This window comes from Zophobas morio, unplaced genomic scaffold (genome assembly GCF_036711695.1).
Source record: "Zophobas morio isolate AGI-343-1 ecotype UQ-CSIRO unplaced genomic scaffold, CSIRO_AGI_Zmor_V1 ptg000084l, whole genome shotgun sequence".
Classification (NCBI taxonomy): Eukaryota; Metazoa; Arthropoda; class Insecta; order Coleoptera; family Tenebrionidae; genus Zophobas; species Zophobas morio.
This window is the reverse complement of record NW_026972189.1, coordinates 163,196-177,062: the sequence shown is the minus strand read 5'-3', so window position 1 is coordinate 177,062 and position 13,867 is coordinate 163,196. Positions and strand designations below refer to the sequence as shown.

Here is a 13,867-nt window from a genome sequence, read left to right as displayed (position 1 = left end):
CCTGCAGGTGCATTTTTTGTCAACAGAAAATCACTGTTCTCAATTCTCATTTAATTGGTGTCTCTCGTGGTTATATGTGTGTTCGCAATGGCCCAAAAAACGATCAACAATAACAACAAAATGGATTTAATTAATGTACACGAGCAGCAAAATTTGAGTGTTAAAGAAATTTGCAAAAGTTCGGTTGTAAAAAACGCAAGTGTATCAAATTATAAGACATACCCTAAAATAAATTAGAGAGTAATGGCAAAGCGGTGAGTATGTAGCCAACCTTTTGCAGTTGAGAACAAGCATGGAAAATATATCTTAATGGCCGAAAAAGCAAATAACAATAAACAACTATTTCAAATAATTCTTTTATATGTACCTATGTATTCAATTTAATAAAAAGTGATTTCCATTTTATAGAGGTTTACTTTCCGTCATAGCCGGGTTTTCTGTAAAAGCCGGAACCCTGTTTAAGACGGATAAAAATTTTGGACCCGCGCGATTCCGGCATAGACAGGTTTTACTGTAATTCGGTACAATTACTCGTTACATTTTTTGAAAAGTAATGCATTACAATTACTCATTACTTATTACTTCCAACCACTGCACAAAACTAACGTCGCAACATCAATTTTATAATTTTTTAATGGAGCGGGAGTTAGTTGTCGGACTATACTTCAACGACCAGGAAAGTTCTGTCGAAATAACCTTCAACCATTTTTTTTTACTGTATCAAAAACGATATATTCAATTTTTGTGAAATTCTTAAAATAATGTCATTTTTCACCACCTCACAGATACATACATACAAAAATTGTGAAGTTTTGTATAAATAATTTTAGATAGGAGTAATTTTTCTAGCATATTGTCACCCAAAAACCTAAGCTCCGGTCCAGGTCATGTGGTCACTAATTAGAAAACCTAATAACTGCGGTCCGCGGTTTTGTTTTGTTTCTTCTGTATTTTCTTCTTCGTCATTTTCATCTTTCCAGATCGATTTCAGTTTCTTCCAATACCGTATTTTTAAAATTAATAGTATTTGCTTTTTTTTCATTAATTTTTTCAAACTGTAACCACTTATTTTCTCCGCAAACTGTGCTTTATAAGTTTCCTTCGTCTCTTAATACAGTTAACAATTTTTTTCTTTTCCAACTTTGTCTAAATTAAATATTATTTTAACTTTTCTCTCTGCCTTTGTAAATGTCTTGCAAAATATTTAGAAGTCATGGTACTGTAAATTTATAAAACGTAAAGTTTTTTTTAATTCTGTTTTTCACTAAATCTGATTAATTGTAAGCTTGAGAAGTTACCGGCTGTATTTCAAAAATTTAGAATTTTCTACTTTATGGCATATATGTAGTTATAATTAAGAACTAAAAAGTATTTTAAGCGAAATTTAATTTTTAAGATAATACGAAATTAAATAGAACGATATCCTCCCATTTTTAAGTTGTTGTATTCCCAGATGAATTAATCTTTTACTTCTTGAATACATTTTTCACAATTACAACTAAACGAAAAACTTCACGGCGAATACGAATACTCTGTAAATGCCGTGAATGCAGTGTTGCCAGTTTTCGGGTGCCAGTTTGATACAAGTAAATCGTGGTGCCAGTTTGTGGTGCTATTATATCTGGATATAAATCTGTATATGCAAGGGCGCCCTCTGGTGAGTACACCTTCCAACTAGTGGAATATAAGCGGAAATATATATTGTAAAAGTGGCACCAATACGAAATTTCGTAGTTTTTCATTTCGATGTCAGATGACGCTAATGAGCCGACTCCCATTTAAAAACAAACTGGCACCCAAAGTCGGGTGCCACTTTGTAAAATCGGGTGCTACTATTGCAACGAACATACGTTTTGGGTGCTGCAATTACAAAAAACATGTATATATATACAGGGTGTCTCAGAAATAAGTACATTAATTTTAATCAGTTATAGAGCTCATTGAACTCAACAACTTTTTTTAGTAGAGTTTTGTCAAGAACTTTTTAATTATCAAGTTAAAAATTGTTAAAGTTATACCCCAATTAAGGTTACCCGCCCATGGATTCTCAGTTACCCATGGTCACTAATAATTATTATAATTAATAATTTATGGTCAAAAACAGTTACTAGGGTACGTATTTTCCTAATCTTGTCAATGTGACAAACATTTAGAGAGAAATTGAAAATCCTGCTCCCTAATGGCGTACGGAATTTCATCGGCCCAAATGTGGGTGTTGAACACTTTCCCTCGTGTAACCGACCTCATCAGTTGATGGTATAAGAGATACAAAATTTGCTTGTTCGTTTGTTTTTCTATTAACCCACTCACAAAAGTTTTGCCTACGTGGTAAGTCTGTTAGTTTCAATAACTGAACTTTCTGGTCCTGAAAGGGGTACATTTGTTCTCTGAGTATCCTCCAAATACTACTCTCCGATACATCACACTAGACAGTGATACGTGCTAGTGCTCGGTCGATCTTCAACACTCTTCAAAACAGCCTCTTCAATATTAGCAATTCTATTACTACGTAACTTACCCCGATCCTGAGGTGCAGGTTTAAAAGATCCGTACTCTCGAAAATGCTGCAACGTTCTTAAAAGTGCGCACATTTGGCAGACGACGATTTGGGAGGTTTTCTGAAAAAATTCGTTGGGCGCGAGTGCCGTTTCCCCGAGCTTCACCGTACGTTAAAACGATATCGGTGCATTCCAAATTTGAAAACAAAGCCATTTCAACACATTTCGTCTATAAATTAGAAATCTGTGCCACACAAACTTTAAAGAGACAACGTTTAATAAAAACATTGACATAAAAATGATTGTCAGTGTCAAAACGGTTGCTACGGTACCTTCTTCATTGTTGTAGTGTTGCTATTATTTAAGTTATTATTTAAGGTGAACATAGACGGCTCGTGAATATATGGGTGGGAAAATTCGAAATTCGACTTGAGTTTTCGAAAAAATGCTAGATAAAAAAGTTGTTCCGTTTCACGAGTTCTGTTACTGGTTAAAATTAATGTACTTATTTCTGAGACACCCTGTATATATACGTCAATCGTCAATGATAACTTTTGGCCTCGCGCCAGATTTAGGCAACAAGTAATGGGAGAATATGAAAACCACATCCTAGCCTCAAACCTGTCATATCAGTGTTCAAATTTGTATTTATGGTTGCATCATTTACAAACAAGCGAATGCTTGACACGTTTTAAGGCAGGTAAATATTTGGAGCAGGGATGTTGCGGATGCAGATTTTTCAACATCCGCGGATGCGGATGCGAATTTTTGGGAGCTCACATCCGCGGATGCGGATGCGGATCTCAAGTTTTTTTTTAAGAAACTTAGTATATGTATAGAAATCAGTTAAAAAAATGGGGGTTTTTAATATTTTTATTTAATAAACAAATTTTTAGTACGAAAATTTAAAAATTGTTGAATTATATTTAATAAAAAGTAATATTGCGGCCTTTTCAGATTCGAGTCTATTTCTCAGAGGTTCATAAATTAATCCTGCACTACCAAATAACTGTTCACTGGGAACACTAGCTGGTGGAGGCGATAAAAATCTGCGTGCTATTCCAGATAAAATTTTTAATTCGGTACGATTAATCAGATGATTTTTCAAAGACGAAGTGGTACGACCCTTGCGAGAATATGTTTTATTACATATTATACACTGAGCTTTATTTCGATCATCATCTGGTTTAAAATAAGTCCAAATCTCACTTTGCATCGTTGGTGCCATTGTAGATTCACTTGTCCAATAACACAAAAACAAAAGGTTCACAATTCGCGCAACCCCGGCTAAACACGTTCTGATGTGCGAAACGGAACACCGAAAGTAGAATTCTTGTCTTCCTATTGGTCAATGCATCACGAGTGCACGCTATGCGTCACTCGTCGGCTCCAACTAATTTCTTTCTTGTCGCGACTTGCACCACATTTACATCCGCATCCGCATGAGTTCCGCATTGATTATTGCGGATGCGGATGCGGATGTCCAAATCAATGCGGAAGCTCCGCATTTGCGGATGCGAATATTCGCAACATCCCTGATTTGGAGTTATAGTTTAAACCACAGAACAGTCAATATAGTTTTCGTGTAAAAGAAAGAAAAAGTGGTATGAATCAGTTTATTCAGAAACAATTTTTTGGAATTAAAACAGCCACATAGAGGCTGAAGAAATTAAGATAATCAAAGAGAAAAGAAAACACAACTTAAAACTAGGAAAGCTTACTTCGTAGTAAGTGCAATTATATTCTATGAACATTTAATACTACTATACAACACCAAAGTAGATTATTCATATTTCTTATGAAGTTAAAGATTGCAATTATTAACAAAGTTGACAACGTATGGATAAAGTTAAATATATATCTTTTAGTCAAAAGAGGTGTCTGCATAATTTGTTACAATGTGTTTGCAGGTATATTTGTACAATGCAACAGCTGCTGCATTCACTATCCAAATGTAATGTATAAATAATGATTTGTCTGGTGTATGGTGCGGTCTTAAAATTAGGTATTTTTACTATATTTCAATTGGATAAATATTTTTACACATATTTGTAAATTCTCGTGCTTTGCCAGTTTTAGACGTAGGAATTTTAATTATTAGCGTATCGTTTTTGTCTTGAATGCCGTCATTCTTTCTCAATTTATCCATTCCACATGCTCCTACAACTTGTAATAAAAAATAAACCTAAAACATAATGATTTATAGATAATGTGATTGACCTTGTTTGAGATCACCTTTAACATCAGGTACATTTAATCATGGGCTTCTGTTAAAAATTTTGGTAAGTCTTCTCTTGTAAATATATTTGATTTCTTGGCAACGTAACCTATATTTTTTGCTTGAAAACTTGATGTACTTAGATATATCTATGCTGTTTTTTATTAACAGAGTTGACTTTAACTACGACTATGCACCCAAAGTGTTAAAGATTTCACAGAATTTGCTTTTCCAGCGAAATAATCGTATGCAATGAGGTGTTCTCCATATATTTTGCATGGTTGTTTCTGCGCCAAAAAAAAAAAAAAAATTCATACCGCTTTTCATAAACTGTGGCTGAGTTTTTGGGTAATAAATTTGATATATTATCTGCCAGTTTTTGCAAGTTCGGTCAAATGCATGTAAAGTTCTTGTCATTATAGCTATCCATCTCTATTTTGCAATTGCTGCAGATCTTTCTGCAAGCAAAAATATTATTAAAAGTGCCAAAAAATAAGAGGTATGCTTCATACTTTCATTTAAAATGGGCATGTAAGCTAATAATCTGTTCTGTAATAATAATAAAAGCTTATTATAGGTTATGTAGATACAAGAAAATTGTTCAAATTCTTCCATTCCGCATACTCCTACAACCAGGTTCGAATAAAAAATATACCTAAAACATTATGTTTTGTAGACAATGTGATTGACTTTCTTTGAGATTACCTTTGACATTAGGTACATTAATCACGGGCCTCTGTTAAAAATTTTCGAAAGTTTTCTCTTGTAACTATATTTGATTTCTGGGAAACATAACCTATATTTTTTGCTTGAGAACTTGGTGTACTTAGATTATATCTATGCTGTTTTATATTAACAGAGTTGACTTTAACAACGACTATGTAGCCCAAAATGTTGATTTCACAGAATTTTCTTTTTCAGCGAAATACTCGTATGCAATGAGATATTCTCCATATAATGTTTTCCATGGTTGTTTCTGCACCGAACAAAAACTTATTACAGGTTATGTGGATACGTGGTAGATACACATTGTTCGCTGCCATAGAATGTCGCTGCACTTCACGAAATCCGCTGTTGCCATGAAAGGTTGCGACGTTGCAAGATTACGCGCAAATTTAGTTAATAAATTATATTTATAAAAATAATAAACCGGATGTGTTTCTAATAACTAATAAAAAAGGTTAACAAAGTGTATAGAATTACTGCTAAACCGAAAAACAATTTATAACCTTGTAAAATGTAATTGTGGAGCTAGATAATACTAATATGACAACACCGCATTTAATTTCTATGCCGATTTTTGAACATAGAAAAAGCACATTACTGCGCGATTTCGAAAAAAGAAACATTACTATTTTATAGCAGCTTTTAACCTCTCTTTTGATATTTCTCCAAGAAAGGCGTACATGTCAATTTTAAAATACCAGTTTAAGTTGGAGTAATAAATTTACTTTTATGTGTGTACAGGCACTTCTACAATTAGCAGTACAAGTTTTTGTTAATCTCTTAAATTATTTTTCTACTTATGGACCCAATCTGGATATTTGTTTGAGGGTGTGCTTTAAATTTTAGGAATTAATATCTTGGAACGTTATGCATCGTTTTCATACATTTTTGAGCTTCTGTTTTATCTTCTAATCACTTGGAATTTCATTTCCAAAAACAAAAATTGTACTTGAAGTGATAGATATGAAGCTCATTATTCCGAAACATGTAATTATAAGGTCAAATGTTACTATGCATGAAATGTATTATTTGATATAAAGTAACTTTTGACATCGCATTCTTTAGATTTTTTTCATGGGTACTTTACAGTTAATAGTATCACCATGAAATTGTTTCTTAGATTTGTTTTTTTCTTCCGGTATTTGAATCACAATTTGATATTCTTAAAACAACGACAATTAATTTAACTTTAGCTTGAGTTGTGAACCTGAAAGTTGTTTTGTATGAATTTGTGTGACAAAAGTGTACTAAAGACGAAAATAATTACTTATACTCTTTTACAATCATTAATTACATTTGTAGCAATTTTTGGCCTCTCGTATTTTATATTATTTTATCCAAGAAACAAGCGAAATTTGAAAAACCAGTTTAATATTTTAATGGAGTAGTAATTATGAACCCAAATGTTGCTATGTATAAAAACTATTATTTGACTTAACTTAACTTTTGGCATCACAGTCTTTGGATTTTTTTCGTAGATGCTCCACAGTAAACAACATAATTATAAATCTGTCCCTTTGATTTATTAATTTCTCAATCCGCCGATATTTGAAAGACGATTTGGTATTCTTAAAACAAGGGCTACTAATTTAATGTTTCCTTAGACTGTGGGCCTGAAAATTGTTTTGTATGAATCCATATGGGGTCAAAGTGTACTAAAGATGAAAAGAATGACTTCGTTTATAGCAACTTTTGGTCTCTCGTGTTTAATATTTCTCCAAGAATGTTTTTAATTTTGTAAGATATTGGGCCAATAAAACATATACAGACAACATTATTTGCAATTCTTCCAACCACCTATGGATTCATAAAATATCAACTTTTGCATCTTTAATTGAAATATTGTTCAATTCTAATCTAAACCATGAAAACTATAATAAAGAACTTCAGTCCATAAAACAAATTGCAATAAATAATGGATTTAAAGTAAAATTAATCAACAATCTAATTGACAAAATAACATACAAAATTAAAAAAAAAAAACAATGTTGCTCGTTGTTCAAAACGGACCATGATACTAAGGAAGACATAGGTAAATATTATTCTCTGGATTTTATTAAACAATATCTTACAAAATTAAAAACATACTAAATAGAGTGAATAAAAATGTTAATATTTCATTTAGAAAAATTAATTCAACCAGAAATCAGTTACTGAACAACAAAGGTAAAATTACTTAACTAGATAAAGCCGGAGTCTATCAATTACAATTTGAATGTTGAGATTGTGGTGACCAAATTTAAATCAAACTTTTCGCGCTGAAATTAATTAACAGCGGCGCGAAATCACATTTGAATAATTTGAATTTAAAAAAAAAAAAGAAATTTCAATCACGAAAAGGGAATCGTTAAACATAGGCAACCAAATATGCATGGATGGTCTAATGCACGTAGCGCTTAGGAGTTAGTTTGCATGATCTTTGGGTTAGATGGCAGCACGTAGCGCTAGGGTAATTTCAGTTAGAGGGTTGGTAGAAAAACGGCATGGTGGGTCATTACGAATGTGGCTGTGTGTGTGTGACCACGTGGTAAGAACTAGGTTTAAATTAGTTGGTTTGGTAGTTATTAAAACGGGAGGAAGCCTTTGTTTAACGACGATCAAACGTATTTTTCATAATGATACAGTTGTCCCCAACCCGCGCGGTTAATTCTTGCGCCCTTGTAATCAGAAATGCAGACTTCCGGTTGAACGCGAACACGTGCTGTAAATTTGTTTCTTTGTTGGTAAATTCACCAATCAAGTTAGTTTTTCTTAATACTCCGCTAGAGCAAACACAATTTAACAATCAGGATTATTTAAGTAAACCCTTTGCTTAGTCAGGAAAAAACACCTTGTGTTTAATTACGAATAGGTCTCTGGATGCATATGCGTAAGTGTTACATTATAACACTTCTAAATTTTTCACGCAAGATTGCTAATAATTCATTTACGGCAGTTAAACAAGTTCATTATACTGCGGACTGGCGGGGGGTTATGATATTTTCTCCCCTTAGGTGGTTATCATCGTTATCACGATTAATTCGTCGGGGCATGTTTCGTAACGCCTGATTGATTAATTAATCAAGGCATGCCCCCAACGCTACAGAAAATTTATATCACCGAGACGCTTTTTCCTCGCAACGATTTTGGAATTAACATCACCGAGACGCTTTTTCCCTCGGAGCGATGATTGGATATTTTTGTGTATATTTATTATGTGTTTTGTTGGGGTAACCAGTTCGTAGTATTTTAAACTCTCAAAGTAAATTATTTTTGAAGTAACCAATCATTTAGATCATGATATAATTTGGCATAATGTAAACTCTTTGTTTGAACCGTTGATAAAGTGTGGCAAATATTAATCTCCTGTAAATTTTGGTAACTCTGCAATCTTCCACTTCATACTATATTTCTTTAATTTTGACCTCAGTAATTTTATTTGTTGTATAAATTTAATTGAACGTAAATTTCATGTTCTACAGTTTTAACCTCACATAATATTTCTATTTGTACAAATTATTTCGCACCACATCTTCTGTTTGATAAATCTTTGCTGAATTCTGTTTTGTGAATACTTTGTTGATGAATGTTTCTATCGTATAAATTATTTGATGTCCAACTTTAATCTCACATAAGAATTATTTGTTGTTTGAAATTTCCCAAGGTTGTATGGCGAATCTAAATGTTGTTTATTGCCCTTTGAAACTTTAACACTTGTTCAGTTGTTGTTAACATCAGAGCTAGAGGAGATTGAATATTTTAAAATGGAATTGAGGTTAAATAACACAGAAAACGTGGCAGAAGCGAGGTTCGGTTCCTAGTCGAGCTGGCGAGATTTATCGTGCCACCTGTACAAGTCCACAGGTTTGGATAGATTCAGGGGCGGCCGCCGACTTTGTGAATTTCTCGATTTGGCCCAATAGTCGAGATCTCTACGGGTTGGCAGACCGTAATGGCCTAGTTCCGCAGGGCACAGTTCGTCATGGGATATGCGTGTGGGGTAGGCTTTGCGATAGATAGAATCACCGTCGTGGGGGGAGAACAGTTCCAGACCGGTAGCTCAGACTCCGCTTATGCTACAACGCCCAGGGGTACTTTCCTTGTGCTCCTGTTAACTGCCGTAACTTAAAGGAAAAAAAAAAGAGATCGGCCGCCACACGCCTGTAATAACTTGTGTATTTGCATCCAGTTACTTGATTCAGCTTTTGCTTTGTTTTATTAAATTTGTGATATTCAAATATTTGCATTGATTCCAAACAGATGTACAGAATTTCCGTTTGTTCGTTTTTCGTGTGTGTATGTCTGTCAATTCGCGAGTGTTTTTCTTCCACATATCTTAAGGTGTTTGAAATGTAATATTTATGTCGTCCGGGAATAAAAACCAAAAGGGGGTTCTTGCGCTGAGGAGTAAATCTTCGAAGCGTCTTTACCCCTGTGAGGGGTGCCGTACTCCCCCTCCAAACCAATTTTTGTCTATTATTTCTTGCGCTCTCGACAGTGTATGCACTTGTATGAAAGAACGTCTTCCCGCCATTTTTCAAAAACAAAAAAAAAACACACAACGTAGGTTCTCATTTGTTAGACGATCACAGCCAAGGCCAAACTTTGAATTTTTGAATTTTTCGCGGGCCTTTCAAACTGTTTCAAGGTCAAATTTTAAGGCGGGAAGTTTGGGTTATCACAAGATTGTGCCTTAAATTTTACGAATCCAAGTCGTGAAAGAATACACTACATGAATTTCACTGGTTTGTGTTGACTACATTTTGGGTTTCCAATTTTAGATTTATTAATCTGGTACTTCGTTCCAAAAACAAAATTATGCCTGTAATGATGGGCTAATTACGTGTTTTCACATATACGAAGTGCACGAGTCCGAAAGTTACCTAACAATCCTAACATGCAATTATGAGGTTAAATGTTGCTATGGATGAAAACTATTATTTGACTTAAAGTAACTTTTGGCATCGCAGTCTTTAGATCTTTTTTCATGGGTATTTTACACTTAACAACATCATGAATTTATCTCTTAGATTTATTTATCAATCCACCGACATTTGTATCACGATTTGGTATTCTTAAAGGGCTAACAATTTAATGTTTCATTGGAGTGTGAGTCTGAAAGTTGTTTTGTATGAATCCATATGAGGCCAAAGTGTGCTAAAGATGAAAATAATGACTTCATTTATAGAAACTTTTGGCCTCCCCTGTTTTATATTTCTCCAAAAAGGAAATCCATTCAAAATTTAAAATACCAGTTTAACTTGGAGTAATATTTTTTTTGCGGCTGCGTGGATAGATGATATTCTTATAATATGCAGTACAATTTTTTCTTAAATTCTCAAATTATTTTATTTAACTTAAGACCAGGAATTTAAAATTTAATTTTCTTTATAATCAGAAATACGAGGGTACCATACAAATACAATTTACTAGAGACAAACTTAGTTAATTGGTTATTGCAACGACAACGTTAATTAAGAATGTCTAGTAATTTATAGTTTTAAGATTTGTTTGTACATTTTATAGTCTCACGTCATCTCTATTTAATAATTAATTGATCTCTAGTGTTTCTAAAGCTCGTAAATGACGGTTTCTGACTTGAATGTGTAATATTTTTGAACCTTTCTCCGCACTAAATGAATGATTGTTGAATTTGAGTGGATGGCCAAATTTTGACGTAGAGTGATCATTCACCCCATCTGTGAATTTCAAGTTTTCTTCTATTCTTTTCCTTATGTGCCTATATGTTTGTGTGTAGCTTGGCAGTTGTTACCTTTTAATTGATAGAACCCGGCTTTACCTAGTTTAGTAATTTTAACGTTGTTGTTCAGTAACTGAATTCTGATTCAATTAATAATTGTTCTAAAAGAAATATTAACATATTTATTCACTCTATTTTTTATGTTTTTAATTTTGTAAGATATTGGGGTAATAAAACATATACAGACAACATTATCTGCAATTCCTCCAACCACCTATGGACTTATAAAATATCAACTTTTGCATCTTTAATTGAAATATTGTTCAATTCTAATCTAAACCATGAAAACTATAATAAAGAATTTCAGTCCATCAAACAAATTGCAGTAAATAATGGCTTTAAAGTAAAATTAATCAACAATCTAATTGACAAAATAAGATACAAAATTAAAAAAAAAACAATGTTGCTCGTTGTTCAAAACGGACCATGATACTAAGGCAGACATAGGTAAATATTATTCACTGGATTTTATTCGAACAATATCTTACAAAATTAAAAACATACTAAATAGAGTAAATAAAAATGTTAATATTTCATTTAGAAAAATTAATTCAACCAGAAATCAGTTACTGAACAACAAAGATAAAACTACTTAACTAGATAAAGCCGGAGTCTATCAGTTACAATTTGAATGTTGAGATTGTGCCTTCAATTTTACGAATCCATATCGTGAAATAATACACCACATGAATTTCACTGGCTTGTGTTGAAATTTCGGGTTTCCAATTTTAAATTTATTAATCTGGTACTTCGTTCTAAAAACAAAATTGTGCCCGGAATGTTGGGGTTAATTACGTGTTTTCACATATACGAAGCGCACGAGTCCGAAAGTTACCTCACATGCAATTATGAGGCTAAATGTTGCTATGGATGAAAACTATTATTTGACTTAAAGTAACTTTTGGCATCACAGTTACTTTTTTCATAGGTATTTTACTCTTAACAACATCATTATGAATTTACTTCTTAAATTTATTTCTTAGATTTATTTCTCAATCCACGAATATTTGTCTTAACCTCATAGAAAATGCTTCGTCTTATGGAAAAAATCTGAATCTTTACACTTGGGGGTGTGCCTGAATATAGCACCGAATATTGCCTCACATGAATTTTACAGCCTCGATTTGACCAAATTTTGGGTTTCCGATTTTAGATTTAATCATGTACCTAGTACTTTAAGATATGTTAGCACATTAGCCGAAATTATGAGGGCAAAAGTTTCTATGGATGAAAGCTTTTATTTGATTTAAAGTAACTTTTGGCATCACATTCTTTAGATTTTTTTCATAGTTGCTTCACATTTAATAACATAATTATGACTTTTTCTTTTAGGTTTATTTCTCTTATCTGTTATTAAAATAACTGCTATTAAGTTAATTTTAGCTTGGGTTGTAAGTTTGAAAGGTGTTTTTTACGATTCTGTGAGGCCAAATATTGACTTTTTTAAAGTGTTATAAGTTTTCTGACGAGGTGGCTGAGGAAGGGGATGAACCCTGAAACTGGTACTACCAAAACAGTATAAATAAAAATAAATAATTTGTTGATTGCAGAACTACCTAACCCAACTTTATACCCACGCTAATATGGAAACAAACATACCAAAATAATTAGCTCATTTATAGCAACTTTCGAACTCTCGTATTTTATATTTGTCCAAGTAGCGAATACTTAAAAAATTTAAATTATCACTTTAACTTTGAATAAAAAAATATTTTTATGAATGCGTCTACAGATACTTCTACCCTTCACGGTCTAATTTTGTCTTAACCTCATAGAAAATGTTTCGTCTTATGGAAAAATCTGAATCTTTACACTTGGGGGTGTGGCTGAATATATAGCACCGAATATTGCTCCACATGAATTTTACTGTCTCGATTTGACCAAATTTTGGGTTTCCGATTTTAGGTTTATTCATGTACCTGGTACTTTCAGATATGTGAGCACATGGGTCCGAAAGCTATTCATCATGTAATTATGAGGCCAAAAGTTTCTATGGATGAAAGCTATTATTTGATTTAAAGTAACTTTTGGCATCACATTCTTTAGATTTTTTGATAGTTAGGTACTTCACAGTTAATAACATAATTATGACTTTTTCTTTTAGGTTTATTTCTCTTATCTGTTATTAAAATAACTGCTATTAAGTTAATTTTAGCTTGGGTTGTAAGTTTGAAAGTTGTTTTCTGCGATTCTGTGAGGCCAAAGTCTACAAAAGATGAAAATAATTTTAGGTTAGATAGTTCAACACTCAGCCAATTATTTATTTTTATTTATACTATTTTCGTGTGGTATAGCAAGAATAATGGTCAACAATCAAGTATTTTAGGCTCAAAAAACGGCAGATCAAATTCCTGATAATATTAACACTAATAAGTCTAAAAATCTAACCAAATATTGATTTTTTAAAGTGTTATAGGGTTACTGACGAGGTGGCTGAGGAAGGGGATGAACCCTGAAACTGGTATCACCAAAATAGTATAAATAAACATAAATAATTGGTTGATTGCAGAACTACCTAACCCAACTTTATACCCACGCTAATATGGAAACAAACATATCAAATTAATTAGCTCATTTATAGCAACTTTGGACCTGTCGTCCTTTATATTTGGCTAACTAGCAAGTATTTAAAAAATTTAAATTATCGCTTTAACTTTGAATAAAAAATATTTTTATGAATGCGTC

The 13,867-nt window shown here is 32.8% G+C and overlaps 1 long non-coding RNA gene across 1 annotated transcript; it reads right to left on the bottom strand.

Moving 5' to 3' along the window:
* Positions 1-4,118: 4,118 nt before the first annotated feature.
* LOC135144172 (uncharacterized) lies at positions 4,119-5,775 on the bottom strand. Its single transcript, XR_010283018.1, has 4 exons — positions 5,422-5,775; positions 5,229-5,371; positions 4,734-5,174; positions 4,119-4,683 (listed from the first exon to the last, which is right to left on the bottom strand). It is a non-coding gene; the product is annotated as an uncharacterized LOC135144172 (long non-coding RNA).
* Between the last annotated feature and the right edge of the window lie 8,092 nt (positions 5,776-13,867).